This window comes from Coturnix japonica, chromosome 2 (genome assembly GCF_054131305.1).
Source record: "Coturnix japonica strain WE chromosome 2, WE-NBRP24, whole genome shotgun sequence".
NCBI lineage: Eukaryota > Metazoa > Chordata > Aves > Galliformes > Phasianidae > Coturnix > Coturnix japonica.
The window spans coordinates 61,009,341-61,023,397 of NC_140664.1; the positions used below are offsets into that span (position 1 = coordinate 61,009,341).

Sequence of the window (14,057 nt, forward strand, 5' to 3'; positions counted from 1 at the left end):
CACCAAGTTAAGTACTATTTCAGGAACAAAGTTTACTGCGTAGTTCACATAGCCTTTCTCAAAAACTTGTCTCTTAACAAGAACTTCAATCTCCAACCACCCAGCAAGTCCCAGCAGTACTTCCCACTCCTTGGAGTGTAACTGTCAGCATGAGGATGGGTAACTCTGCATAGTTATTGTATTTTAAGAGCAGAAACATCTATCTGCATTTATCTCCATCCTTTCCAGTACAAGATTCACATCTCTTACATTTGTGAATATAAAACCGAGTTCTTACTGAGATGCTTGAGGACAAACCAGAGAATGATGAATTCTACCTACCTCTTCTATGCATATGCTTTGCATATGCTTTGCATCAGAAAGTGGTCATCAGAAAATTTCCTGGCTCCCATCTTCTTGCTCTTTTTCTTGTTCCTCATTCCCCATAGTTATATTTCTTCCAGCTGCTAAGTCTTCTGCTCAGCTACCACTGCCATTCTTAGCACAGACTGAAGGTCACATACATATTAGCATACCTGTGCTCATTATGCCATGCACCTTGACTGGGGTGGTTGAGTGCTGTGTGCCTTACACTAAAGTACTTCTGTGGAAGGCCTTCATAATTTTGCAGTGGTGGGCGTAGGAAAAAGTATATGCTGCTTTTAGCTCAAAGTCAGCACAGTTTAGCTTACCACCAAATTCACAGGCGAAGCCACTTTTTCATATTTGGCAAAATTTACTTATGTGGTCAGTCAAATGTGTAAGTCAATAAAACAGTGTAGGGAAGGATCTAATTATCCAAGTTAGTGGTTGGATCCATTCTTCTCCCTTTCTGTGGGGAATAGCTTCCACTGAGCTTGAGATCCCACACTGTGAATAGGAGGGAAGAGGCCTGAAAGTTTTTGCACTTTCACAGTATACTCACTACTGACATTCTTCAGAGCTTCTGAATTACAGCTTTCATCTGCAGGCTTTTTGAGGACAATCTTTATTTCCTTCTATTCATTTATGGATGGATCTTTTGAAATTGTGCAAAATCATATTTCCCCGGGCAACACAGATAAATCAATACATTCCCTTCTCCCAAAGTTTTTGTACAATTCAACAATCCTCCATATTGCTGCTGTGTGTTTTCAGTTGAGAATATGAAAACACTTTTCAGTAATTATGCTGGTAAGCACTACAAAGTAAGTTCTGCAGAGATATTAACTGAGCCATAGCAGAATTAATGGTATGTTCAGAGTGCGTTAGGAGCCATTAGACTCGCGTAGCTTTCATGATGCTTGCAGGTCATCTGAACCAACTTTGCACATTGATGCCAAAGATGAGATTAATTCTACTTAAACAACAAAGGGCAAGCAAAACTTGAACACTGTGCTGTTCTGACTAAATGTAGAAAATCCAACAGGTCATACAACTTCTGTATATGCTCTTAGTGGCAAAGCTGTTAAAAAATCTGTATCCCAGAGCTATCTATTCTCTCTTCTCTGAATTTAATGTTTTCCATTTCAGCACAGGCCCAATGTAACAAGAAGGAATAGCAAAGTTTGTATTTCTGCCACACTCAATCTATTTGCATAATGTTACAGTATGCTAGACAAAATGATCCATTATTCATTGCAAAGGAATTATCCAGTCATTCAATATATGCCAGCAGTCAGAGCAAAAATATCAGTATCAAAATTTCCTTAATCCAAATCACTATTAACTTCATTATACTCTGTCACATCTTGACAAAGCTGCATTTGATTTAACAAGCTGTTTCTATCACCTAAGCAAAGAATTTTGGTAGCAGATAAACTGTAAGGGAACTCAGAAGACCCTAGAAGGGTTTTTGAAAGCTCTCATAAACATCCATACATACTGTACAATTCATTTGCTGCTATTCATCGACCATTTTATGTGATGTAAGAACTTTAAAAGGTTGCATGCCTGGGTTCCCGTAGCAGACAAGAGCGTGCTGGTTGTTATTTAAATGGGTAACAATCACTTTAACAAGAACAGAGATGTCATATTCTCGTTGCTTAACACTTGCCTACTAATTTTCTCCTTCTTAATGTAATTTTGTATAGTTTTGCTGGATTGGCTTGGTAAGAAATCACAACAAATTATTCTTTCTCCAGAGCTGCATCAGTCTCCTCCATTGACTTTCCACTCTCAGTTTTCCTCCAGGTTTTTTTAGGCTTTGCTACTTTGCTCTTTCTCTTATTTTTCCACCCCATAAATCTATCTGTTTAGTTTACCTGCAATTAAACAGCAGTCCATACATTTACTTGCTGCTGTTAAGCACTCGAAGCAAGCCATATGGAAAAAACCCTACAGGAGTGCTATGAAGGTGTTATTTGCACAATGACCACATCATATCTCACTGCTTGTTACTGCTGTCGATTTCCCCTGGCAATAGCCACCCCCTAGCCAAGTGACAGACAGACATGAAAATCCTCACTTTCCAGGGGCAAGCACAGAGTATTCCTCATCACTGTGTGTCAGCTGCAGTTTTGGTCTCTGACATACACTGTACAGAATTTAGCAACTGATAGGCAGAAGCCAATCTCCCTAGCCAGAAGGGCTTATGTTCTAATTGCACCAATTCACTCTGATAACATTGAAAATAATACAGGATAGTCAAAGAAGTGTTCGGGATTCAAAGCATTTGTGATCCAGTGACACTGATGCTATAAAAAGGGTCTTATTCACCCTGGGGGAAATGGAATCTGAGTACCAGAGGCAGCTTCATACCACGAATCATTTGAAGTTACAGTGGAATCCTGTATTTATCCAATTTAGAAAGTGTCCAGTGAGAGAAACTTTATTTTACTAAAGAGTATTAAGGGATGGGATTCAGATGTATAAGGCATTCAGTGCCATTTTAGATACGCTGTGCTGCCTGAGACATTTGCAATGAGCTGCGGGATATAACACAGGACCTTCAGGAGATATCTAAGTACACAGTAAATGCTCAGTGATTGAAGGCAGCCAGAAATCAGGAAAAAGTTTTGTTAAAAGAGGTGTTTTAGGGCAAACAAAGACATGCTTAGTTAAGGAATCTCCTCCTGTTTCCCTGGCTGTAGGGCTCACTGTTGTAGGGCCTGGCAGACCAAGCAATTTCTGCTTAGCAGCTTGAACTCTCAAGTTACATAATGGTACAACAAATGAGAACCCACTCACTCTGAGCTAGGAGAACTCAAATTACCTTCCAGGTTTATGAACAAACACTATCAAATCACTCAGTAATTTTGTAGCTTTGGTTAAAAAATAGGCCTGTTGGTTGCTCTTAAGGAAGTCTCATCAGATGCACTAAAGACTTTTCAAATCTTAGAAGCTGTCAGTATAGAATAAGTTAATGTTGCATTGTCAGCATTATCTCTTTCTGTTCATACCAAAAAGGGACAGACAAATAATTAGGCAAGAGAGGGATTCACACAGCTATATGTAACAATAACCTAGCAGAATTACAAGGATGCTTATGGCTAGAATTATGATTCTCAGTAAGGCTGGAGTACAACATGGGAGCCTGGTTAGGATCAAATATGAGATGATAGAATAGTTTGATCATTTCACAGGGTAACTGATAGCATGCAGTGGCAAAGAGGAGGAGAATGGACATTAAACTAAACAGATTAAAAAGAACTGCATTCAAATGTACAAGTATTATGCCCACACTGCAGGAGACAGCAGGAGGCAGTGAATCATCCAACATTTAAATCAACACCCCCTTAAAACAAAATGTATTCAGCTCAACGTGGGTATCTCCAGAGGGCTCCAAAAGTTCTGACAATGCGTGGCACAGGTTACTCACATCTCACTCTGCCTGTAATGCAGCCGTTTAGTAAGTAACTTGATTCAGAGACATGGAGACTTTCTGATGAATCATAAAACACTCAGTATCTCATTTAAAACCTTTCTGTTACCACTGTAGTGATAATTTTCTGTAGAAAAGGGCTTTCAGGGACAGAATGATGGTGGGTTGGGCAGCGGAGAGGAGAAAAATGAGAAGGGAAAAATGGACAGTGAAAATGCCCTGGAAACAGCATGTATGTTTGTTCCACTCTTTTTCTTTCTTCTTCTTCTTCTTCTTCTTCTTCTTTTTTTTTTTTTTTCTTTTTTTTTCTTTTTTTTCCAAAGAAGAGAATATTGAAGAGACATTAATCAGATTGTTAAAAACCTGGCAGAATAAATGTGTCAACAAAACTCCTTTTTAACCCACATTCTATTAAAACACTTTGAAGGATTTCTATGGAAACAGTAGGCTGTTACAATGGGAAATACCCAGCATAACTGAAAATGTCAGTCTTCCTTTCAGCAGTGAACTGGCCATAAATAGAGATTCAGTGGAGCAAAATTGGTATCACTTGGAAGCAGAGCTTCAAGTGCATCAACAAAGGAATACTTACAGTCCAAGACAAAGCATGTGATTGCCTCTGTGAGCAGCAATGTTAGCAATAAAATATTTAATTACACTGTCTTTTATTTCTGAAGATATGGAGATATCAGAATATAGTGTCTATTTGAATGTATCAGAATGGTCCCTTCTTTTAATATTTGTGAACTAGGAGGTAACTTCTAAGTACAGAACAAAAGGGAGAGCTCACAGATTGTCCAATTTATTTATTTATTTTATAACTGATGACATGCCACATCACACAGTCAGTAATATTGCCTCTGCCTTATCTACTACCCACTCACACCTCCTCTTTCACCGCACCATCCTCAGTATCATATTTAATTAACTCTTCTAGTGTCTTTCCTAGTGCTTGGAACAGATGATCCTGCATGAATTCAAAACCAAGACCTTAAAACCACACTGTATTCTTTAAAACCCCGTAAATCAGAGAAGAGCTCTTGCTCTTTTTAGAAGACCCTCAGCTATGCACACTTCCCTCCCACACTCTTCCCACACACAGAGATTGTATGACAGGAATAGCTGCTTCCTAAAGCATGAAATATTATGAAGGCTCTTTTTAAATCTTAGATCATTAATCTCACTTAATTCTTTAAATCTATAAATCATATTAAAATGTCACGATCACATTTTACAATACATGAGGTGTGCTCCAAAAGTAATGCCACACATTTTATCATGTTGATCAGAGGCTTATGTTGGTGGTATGGCAGTAGGGGGTGAACCTTTCCACAAGTATTTCTTTACATTTTGTTGCTGTGTGAGAGATGACAGCAGAGGGGCACTTTGACAAACTGGTTTCTGTCATCGCTGGTGAAAATGCATTGCTCATGGTGGTGACTGTTGAAAAATAGTGTTTTGTAGCTGAGAATTTGCTCTGTCAATTGGTGCTAATGCGCTCTTTGTATCTGGTATAGTTTCCATAGAATTAGTCACGCAACATTACTTTTGGAGCAGCCTATGTATACTTCTTCTGCTTTTCACACATAAAGAAAATAAGCACTCCTTCAATATTCAACTTGTTTAGCAATATATTTGTGGAGAACAGTTTCTTATTACAGTAATACACTTCCAGTAATTTCCAATCAACAAGGCAGGTTTTAAAATGGTGACAGAAGGTGTTTTGTTTTTTTTTAAAATGTGTTTCATGAAAGGATAAAAAAAAGCACAGAGATGTCATAAACATATCTTTCATGACTGCTTCTTAATGTCTGCATTTGGAGGGCCAGGCCACTTGCTGATTTTGCAAGTGATTTTGACAAGTTGGGGTCAAGGAAGTGGTGGCAAGTGGCATCTTGGGTAAGATCAGACAATGATTCACAGGTGATGTATAGGGTAGAAACTACTGGTCTTGACTATGATAATCCTGTTGTGTTAGATTGGTATCACTGCCTAGTCATCAAAAACGTGAATTGCTGTCAAATACTAATAAAAATGCCTTTTCCCCTTCCCCCCCTCATCTCTCATATTTCCCCCAGAATGGAATGCTTTTAACATACGATGAAATCTGGAGTGCCATGACATAACTTGAAAAAAACATTGCCCATTGCTTCTGATTGTTATTTATTGATAAGTCCACTTAATTTAATATGCCTAAGTAATAACAAGATGGAATTTAAGATAAGCATTCCAGAACATATTATTTAGGAATTCTGTGGGCAGTATGGTGTTTCATGCACTGTGTTGCCCGTTGTATCTGTAATGAGTTCATGACTAAATACCTTTTGGGTGTTTGCCAAACTGGTGGAATTGTGAAAGGCTAAGTACTGCAAGAGTGATGGCCTGAAACTACAGAGCCCAGCAATCACAGAATCACAGAATGGCCCAGGTTGGAAGGGACTTCAAGGATCATGAAGCTCCAACCCCCTTGCCTGGCAAGATAAGGTTGCCCAGGACCCCATCCAACCTGGCCTTGAACACCTCCAGGGACGGGGGCATCCACAACCTCCCTGGGCAGCCTGTTCTGGAACCTCACCACTCTCCTAGTGAAGAAATGTAGAAGGGCTTCACTAGATCACTAGAGGATTTCTTGGTACCCATTGGGAAATTATGCAATTACACCTGATCAGCGTCAAACTCGTGTGGACTCATGTTCAAAGGGATTGAACAAACACCACAAAATCACAATGCAAAGAATAAAACAGCACTACACTACAGTACCTTCCAAAAAAAAACCAAAAACAACACCTGTTTGTTTGCAGATGCTTTGAACTGGGTACTCCAGATACAATATGATCCATCTTCGCATAACTAGTCTGCCTTTAAAACTTCGTCTTCTTTCTGATAATCACTTGGTAACACAAAGATTTTTTTTGTATCTTCATCAGTGAATCTTAAAACTAACACAATGAGTCAGTAAAAACAAAGAACAAAAAGATCCCTTGCAGCTAAGGAATTTATTTTTTTTTAAACTTTTTTATTTTGCTATTTATTTATTTGTTTGTTTGTTTTGAAATGAACTAAATCTCATCATGACTACATTAAGAAAACAGTAAATCTGAAGTGTGATGTATTTTCTGAAAAGTATTTTCACTGCATAATGTCCTTCCTAATGTACAAGGAAGTAAACTCATTCAGATTTTTGCCAGAAAAGAAAGAAGAAAACATATGCCATTTTATTGTTACTAGAAATGTCAGGAAGTTCTGAAAGTTTCAGGTAGAGGAATGAATTTCTTCATTAAAGTGAACACCAGATTCTTGTCTTACCACACTCTACTCCACCAGGCCCAGTTATTCTTGCAAACCAGCACTGGGTGAATAACTGGTCATCAGAGAGGGAGACAGGTTCACAACTGACAATACCTTTCTCATGTCCAGAGTTTAAAATCATCAACTTAATTATAATGGAAACATGAAAAATTGTCCCGGATGAAAATCTCTTCCTTTTGTTGTCATTCTGAAGAATAAGGACATACATAGAAATAGACAAAAATTAAGACATTACTAATAGAATCAGCAGCAAAGGTTTATGTCTATAGGAATAAGTTTGAATCAGTTCTACTGTCAAAACTAATGTCCAATTGTAATTCACTGCTATGAAAATAGCTAATCACACCGTTCTTGAGATGACAGTATGTCAGTGCTCTTGACATCACAAGGCTGACCGTGTTACGTGATTTTGTTTTGTTTTGTTTTCTTTGCAATATTACCAGAAAAGGAAGGGTCCGAATGAATGACACAGGACAGGCTACCTCTTGAATTCTTGAATTCTACAAATTTTCTTGTTAATAGTAAAATGTAGGACTGAGGAGGAGATGCTTTATTACAACAATAATTTCTGTATGGGTAAATGAAAATTAATTAAATGTGCACAAGAGATAAACAGCAATTAAATGCCTTGTGGAAAAGATCTATTTGAAGTACGTAAGACTGAAGTCAGTTTGAGAGATACATTTAAGTCATTCTCGTGCATCTGAACTAATGAATCGTGCTTACTGTGACCCTTTAGTCCCCTATAAGTTCCTTCACTGAATTAACCAACTTCCCTCCCACTCTTCCAACCTAGATGATGCAGCCCATCTGACAGAGATGTCATGTCCAGCATGGTGCCAGGGCCTGAGAGCCCTGCAGACAGGGTCTGCAGTGCCTGCTCCTCCTGCTTCATCCTCAGTGTTCCTGTCTTCAAGGCTGGTTGCCCAACTCAGCTGATCATGCTCCCAAATCTGCACAGACAGTTCCACCTCTGAAAACTTGATCTCCCTGTCCAGCCTGGCCAGATGTACAGGAAAGATAAAGGATAGGGGAGCAAGAAGTGGAGAAATTTGAATACTGACAGATACAGACAGATCAGGTACTTAATTCTTGTCTTCTCACAAGGATAAGCAAGTTAAAATAAAAATCAGCGATGTAGAACAGAGATGGAGTGAATCAGAAGATGTTATAATACATTTTACTCAGAACATAGTCCTATATGTTATTAGCTATAACACAGCAGAAATGAAACACATTTAATAAGCCCTCGCCCCTCATCTAACAAAATAAAAAATAAGCATGGAATATAAGGTAATTTCTTGCTACCTGTTTGAAAAAGAAGGCATCCACTGTAGCCCTAAAAGTTAGCTTTCTGTGATTTTGCTTTAAGACACTAATAAAAGATTTCAATATTACTTTGAAATACCTTAAGACTTGAACCTGTTTTCAGATAGAGCCTGTGGTAAGGAATATTAATCAGGATGTAGTTGACTGATGTAATGAGTACCGTGGGAGATGGGATTTGGTAAAAAGAGTTAATTGGAGTTCAACATGGAATTGGGGCATGATCTGAAATCTTGCTGCAATAATTCCAAGGCCGTTTGTGCATATGTATGTGAAACCCTTGATGGCAGCTTTTCTTTGGGAAGTGTCCTTTCCATAATCCCAACACACTGTGCAGGAACCAATTAAAGTTCAGTGCACTGTTCACCAGAGATGAAATTCTGGCATATAAACTCCTCCAGACTCTTAAATAATCTGGGACCAATTCTCTCTTTGTCTGTTAGGTTCACATCAGGCTTTCCTTCCTTGGTAAACATCCTCAGTGGTGTGCCTAGTAACCCAATAAAAAAAGAATAATTCCAGCACATTTGCATGAGCATTGGAGAGCACTGAGCATGGTCATGTTGGAATGAAATAACTGAGAGCATGAAGCAAGAGTATGAGAGGAGTGGCTATGCAAAAATACAAAAATCCAATTTACCAGATGGTGTCAGAAGTAGAAAAAGAAGGGAAGGAGAAAAGGGGAAAATATTCCCCATCAGGGTTTTCCTGAAGATCTCATGCTGCTGCTAACTAGAAAATTGCAAAATTCCAGAGGATCAGTGCAGAATTCATACTGCTCTTGCCAATAGAAATGTGAATTCTTGTCCACGGGCAGGGGACATACACTTATCTCAGGGCAAGTGTTGCACTGGTATTTTCAAACCATCTACCCCCTCATAAGTTAAACAATGTCAATGAAAACATTTAAACAAACAAACATTTAAAAATCTGATGATAAGAACACAAAAATGTTCAAAAAATTTTTGGCCTCGGTTTGTTTGTTCACAGCTAGTGGCTTATTTGTTTTCGCAAAGGGGCTACTGCTACTGTAAAAGCCATTTATAATTTTATCAGAATTTTAATAAAAGTAACTAAACACTCAAATCTCCCAAGCTCTTTCAGTTATAACCCAGGGAGGGAGACACTTTTCTTAATAGCACTCAAGTGACTTAGCCAACATCAACTGTTTTTGTAACACTGGCCTTATTGTTGGTGATAATAAGAGAGAGAGACTAAGAGAGAGACCTTGGGAGGTAAACCGCACATTTATTTGGTCTTTAAGATTTACTGTGGTGTTGGTTACTGTGTGATTTTTGTGAAACTCAAGGATGCAAAATGCAGTGTTTACATAGACCATGGCCAGCAGCCTGGACACGGCTTTCCCATTCTTATTTCTGAGAAATTAGATGCTTCTTACACTCAGGTGTTTGGCCCCTGGTCCTGCAGTCCTGAGAATGTGTCTGGTGCTCAACTTCCCAGCTTATTTCCTTGGGTTGTATTCAGCAAAGTGTTTATGTGGTACTAAATAGATTGCCAAGTATGTTCAGGAGAGCTTGTCAAGTCCTGATGATACAATAGCCCTGAGCCAATTTACCTGTTGGACACAGCAGAACTCGGCAGGTACCCACAAGAGAGACTGTGACTGCCCCAGGAATAATCTGTGGTGGAACAGAAGAGTTGTTGTTGGTCTCTGATGCCCATTTCATCCAAATTAACTGGAGTCAAAGCAAAAAAACTGCTGAAGTTGGCTGTGCACCTCATATCTGTTCTGTTCTGTCCCCAGCTACAGGAAACATAGGGGTAGGGCTGCATGGGACTGTAGAATTAGAGAGGATCTCAAGCCTTCCAGAAACCACTTTTGTGTTCTCAAAATAAGAACTTATTGTAGAAGTAGAAAAGTTGCACACCCTGAATATTCACTGGATTTCCCTGTTCAACATTATGGTAGTTATGCTCTGTTGTTTTTTTCAGTGAACATAAGTGGGCTGTGTAGTTTTCTGTTTTTGAGTCTCCTCATTATACTTCTTCCAAGTTACCTCTTTCAGGGAGTTATTATCAAGCTTATCTAATAATGCTTGTTGAAAACTTTATGATTCCTTCCTTCAGAAAAGGAAAATGTTTCAAACTTGATAACTGAAGTCAATGGCATAGCTTCTTGTTTCAGTCAGTGATAGATTTATCAAACAGCTACCATTTGGATTATATTTTCTGAGGCTCTGAAAAAATGTTTAGCCTGAATGATTCAGCCATTGTAAACACAGAGGGAGAGGTGATGGGGGGATAGAAGAAAATTCAACCCAAAAAGAAAGACAAAAAATAAATTCACCTAAATCCTAAACTCATTTATGTTTTACAACATAAGCTTTCTGGAAGCAACTGGAAAATAGAAACCTAAGCTGAAAGGTGTTGCCATTGAAGTCCTTTGATCAATGCCATTTTGGTTTGATTTGGCATAATTACAATGATTTGAAAATCCTATTTTGTGCATATACAGTAAAATAAGTGTCACTTAGGCCTTTTAGAGCCTTGGAAACTCCTTCTTTTTAGTACAAGATGGCATGAGTCCAATTCCCCACCTTGATGTTTCCCTGTTGTTGAGAAAATTGTTTTGGGGTCATCTCCAATTGAAGCTGATTGCTTCAAGCCCTCATTAACACACACCAACTTAGAAACAGCAGGGTTTTATGTTTGATTTAATATCTCTGAGTACTGTTCAGAGTCAAAAAGTTAAGCCTGCACATCTGAATCTTAATCTACATCTCAAAGTTTATCAGTAAGCTTTATAGAATCTTAGAATTTCCTAAGCAATCTCAGGAGAGATCTCTTCCAAGCCTTATGAAATGTAAGTTTGAAAATATGGACTTCTTTTTGGAAGTGAACATGGCTACAGATTTTATATTAAGGCAAACAAGAAAGCTCTCAACTCCATGGAGATTAACAGCCATACAAAATAATAGACTGTCATGTTTATATTAGTTACATGACACAGTAGTTTCCACCAAGTCTCCCATCCCAGAACAAGTGCAAGTGAAATACCCCATTACTGAAGAGTAATAATTTCAAAAGCAAGAAAGATGAAAGTTACTCATCAGTTGGTCGTTAGCCTCCTTCCCCACCCATTCCAAAATACACTTGTTGATAAACTCATAGGGAAGAGGCTTTCATATTTTATCACCTAATAGCATACAGAAATTCATTTAGAAGAAAGTTTAAAAGGCTTTGGGTGAATGCAAGTTTCTCTACTCTACAGCTTCTTCCAGCCTTTCCACATGTGGAAATTCACTTGAAAAGTTCCAGAAACAGAATTTTCAGCCTCGTACGTGTCATCTTTGCTACAGCTTACAGTTTACAGGAACATGAGGGACCAAATCCTTACCTGACATTGATAACTGTAGACAGCCCCAATTGGAGCACATCTACTTGCCTTTGGGACTGCAGGAACGTGAGCCCACGCACCCTGCCCAGTGAGACAGAGCGGGTCAGAAATATGTAGACTGAAAAATGCATTATGAAAAAGTAGTTTGCAACATCAGCTTGGCTGGCCATTTGTAATAGTGGAAAACACTAGTGTTGAATTCTAGCATTATGATTTGTTCAGTACTGTGCTATGAGCTTTTAAAGCAGCCTAAGGAGAAGAAAAGAGGAGAGGAGAGCCTCTCTGCTTCACTTTCCCAAGCCAGTAGTAATTTGAACAGTGAATGCCAAAAGAAAAAAACTTTGCTTTGCTTTAGTCTTTTTCCCCATGTAAGGTTTTTGCTCTTCTAATACTAATTTTCCCATTTCATACTTGTTCATAGCACCTTACCATCTGTTCACTACCACTTATATACCATTATCCATCTAACGCTAAAAAATGCAATCTTCAACTATCTTTTCTTTTTTCCCTGGAAGACGGATTGACCAAATTTGTTTTTGATTACTAGTCTTTGAACTTATTTTATTTAAGTGCGGTCATCTTCTGAATATATCACTCCATAAATATGTCACAGTAGGGTTTTGTGTTTACTGTTTTCAATGACTTCCAGATCAAATTTATTTGGTTTGAAACCAGAAAGTTGGTACGTGTGCTTGGTTTTGGGCTAGGGTTTGTTTTGTTTTGTTATGGGTGTGTGCAATGGAACATGGACGGAAGCAAGACTAACCAGTATTACGCTGTCAGCCATGCCTCTGGAAGTCAGACTGACTCCTGCCTTCACTCCATTGCCCGCAAGAAAGATTTTACAACGGGGATTTCACTGACAATTCCATTTATGACATGAGAGACATGACAGTGTATATTTTTCTCTCCCATAGCCCTGATGACACTTCTCTAGCAAGAGGACTGAAATGTAATGACAGACTTTACTCCTGCAAGTGAAACATACATATGAAAGTAGTAATACACATAGGGAACAGATCTGTTGACTAAGAACATGCCATTTTCACACAGACACATTTCTGTCTGTAACCACACTTTATACTCCAGGCATGGTTCTGTTTTCTTCTGCTGTGGCGAAGCAGATGTGAAGCATTTAAAATCCTTTAACAGGACCCAACCTAAGGCCAAATGACAAAACCCTAACAACATAATCCTTAAATTTACATCTCTAGCATTTCCAAAGATCTCTAACAGGATTAAAAAAAAAAAAAAAAAAAAAAAAAAAGTTGTGATAAATCAAAATTCTCTCACTGAAAAAAAAAAACAACACACAGAGCCATGACTCTTTTAATGGTCAGTGAGGCAAATGTCTCTATGAACTCATTTTGAACAATAAAAGTTTTAAAGATGCAATTATAAAAATGCCTCAACTTCCCAGCCATCTTTGCCCACAATATACTGGAGGAGGACATGATATATATGAATTGGTTAATTGGTTTCTGGGAAATCTCAGCCATGTCCCTGCTAATATGCTAATTCTCCAGTCTAGGGTGGAGACCAACTTCCTTTGAAAGTGTCATATATTACGTTGTTCTTGTAAAGTGAAGCGGTGATACAGTGGACACATGAAACAAACAAACAAACAAAAGGTTGCATCTTGCTACAGCAAAGACTTCAAAATGTGGTTTCTGCAGGAGAATAGGACTCTTTTAAGGTCCCAACAGCCATTTCTTGGCCAAGTGAAATACCACTGGCACTGCAAATGTTTGTGGTTAGTTTATGACAATTATTCTTTTTCAAAGGTAATGTCTAGAATCTAATTTTACAGTAGACCCTGGAGACATGAAACAGACATCCAACTACCCATATTTTGCAATCGTTTCATGGCATGATCCACATGGTAATTAAAAACCCTTTAATGGAAATTGCTAACACAATTTGAAGGCTTCCTTAATCCAGCTATGGTATCTGCAGCACCTCCTAGCACCTGTCTTGTTCTCATAATACAAAATCAACAATACCATGGTAGGGCTCGAGGGGATGTCTGAAGGTGATGAGAACTCCAAAAGGAATGCCAGTATAAAAACTTAGCTGGTGCTTGGATTTTTTTTTTTCTTCTTTTTCTTTTTTTCCCCATTATTGTCTTCTTATTTATCTAACCATTGTTTTACCAGGAAATATCAGGGACAAACGAGTTTTCGTTCACAAAGATCAAATAATACTAAATTAAAACATTTAAAGACTGTAATTTTAAACATGGCCTTCAGCTACATACATTCCAAGCTACAATGGTTGTAATGC

The 14,057-nt window shown here is 38.3% G+C and overlaps 1 long non-coding RNA gene across 4 annotated transcripts in view; it reads left to right on the top strand.

Moving 5' to 3' along the window:
- LOC107309864 (uncharacterized) overlaps nucleotides 1-14,057 on the top strand; it is a 44,321-nt gene that overhangs the window by 15,025 nt on the left and 15,239 nt on the right. The window contains exon 4 of one of the 4 annotated variants that reach the window (XR_014943486.1): nucleotides 7,887-8,485. The exons of 2 other annotated variants lie outside the window; for them this stretch is intronic. This is a non-coding gene — a long non-coding RNA (uncharacterized LOC107309864). Of the gene's footprint in view, nucleotides 1-7,886; nucleotides 8,492-14,057 lie in introns of those variants that run through there. One more of the 4 variants, XR_014943489.1, reaches the window with a different exon arrangement.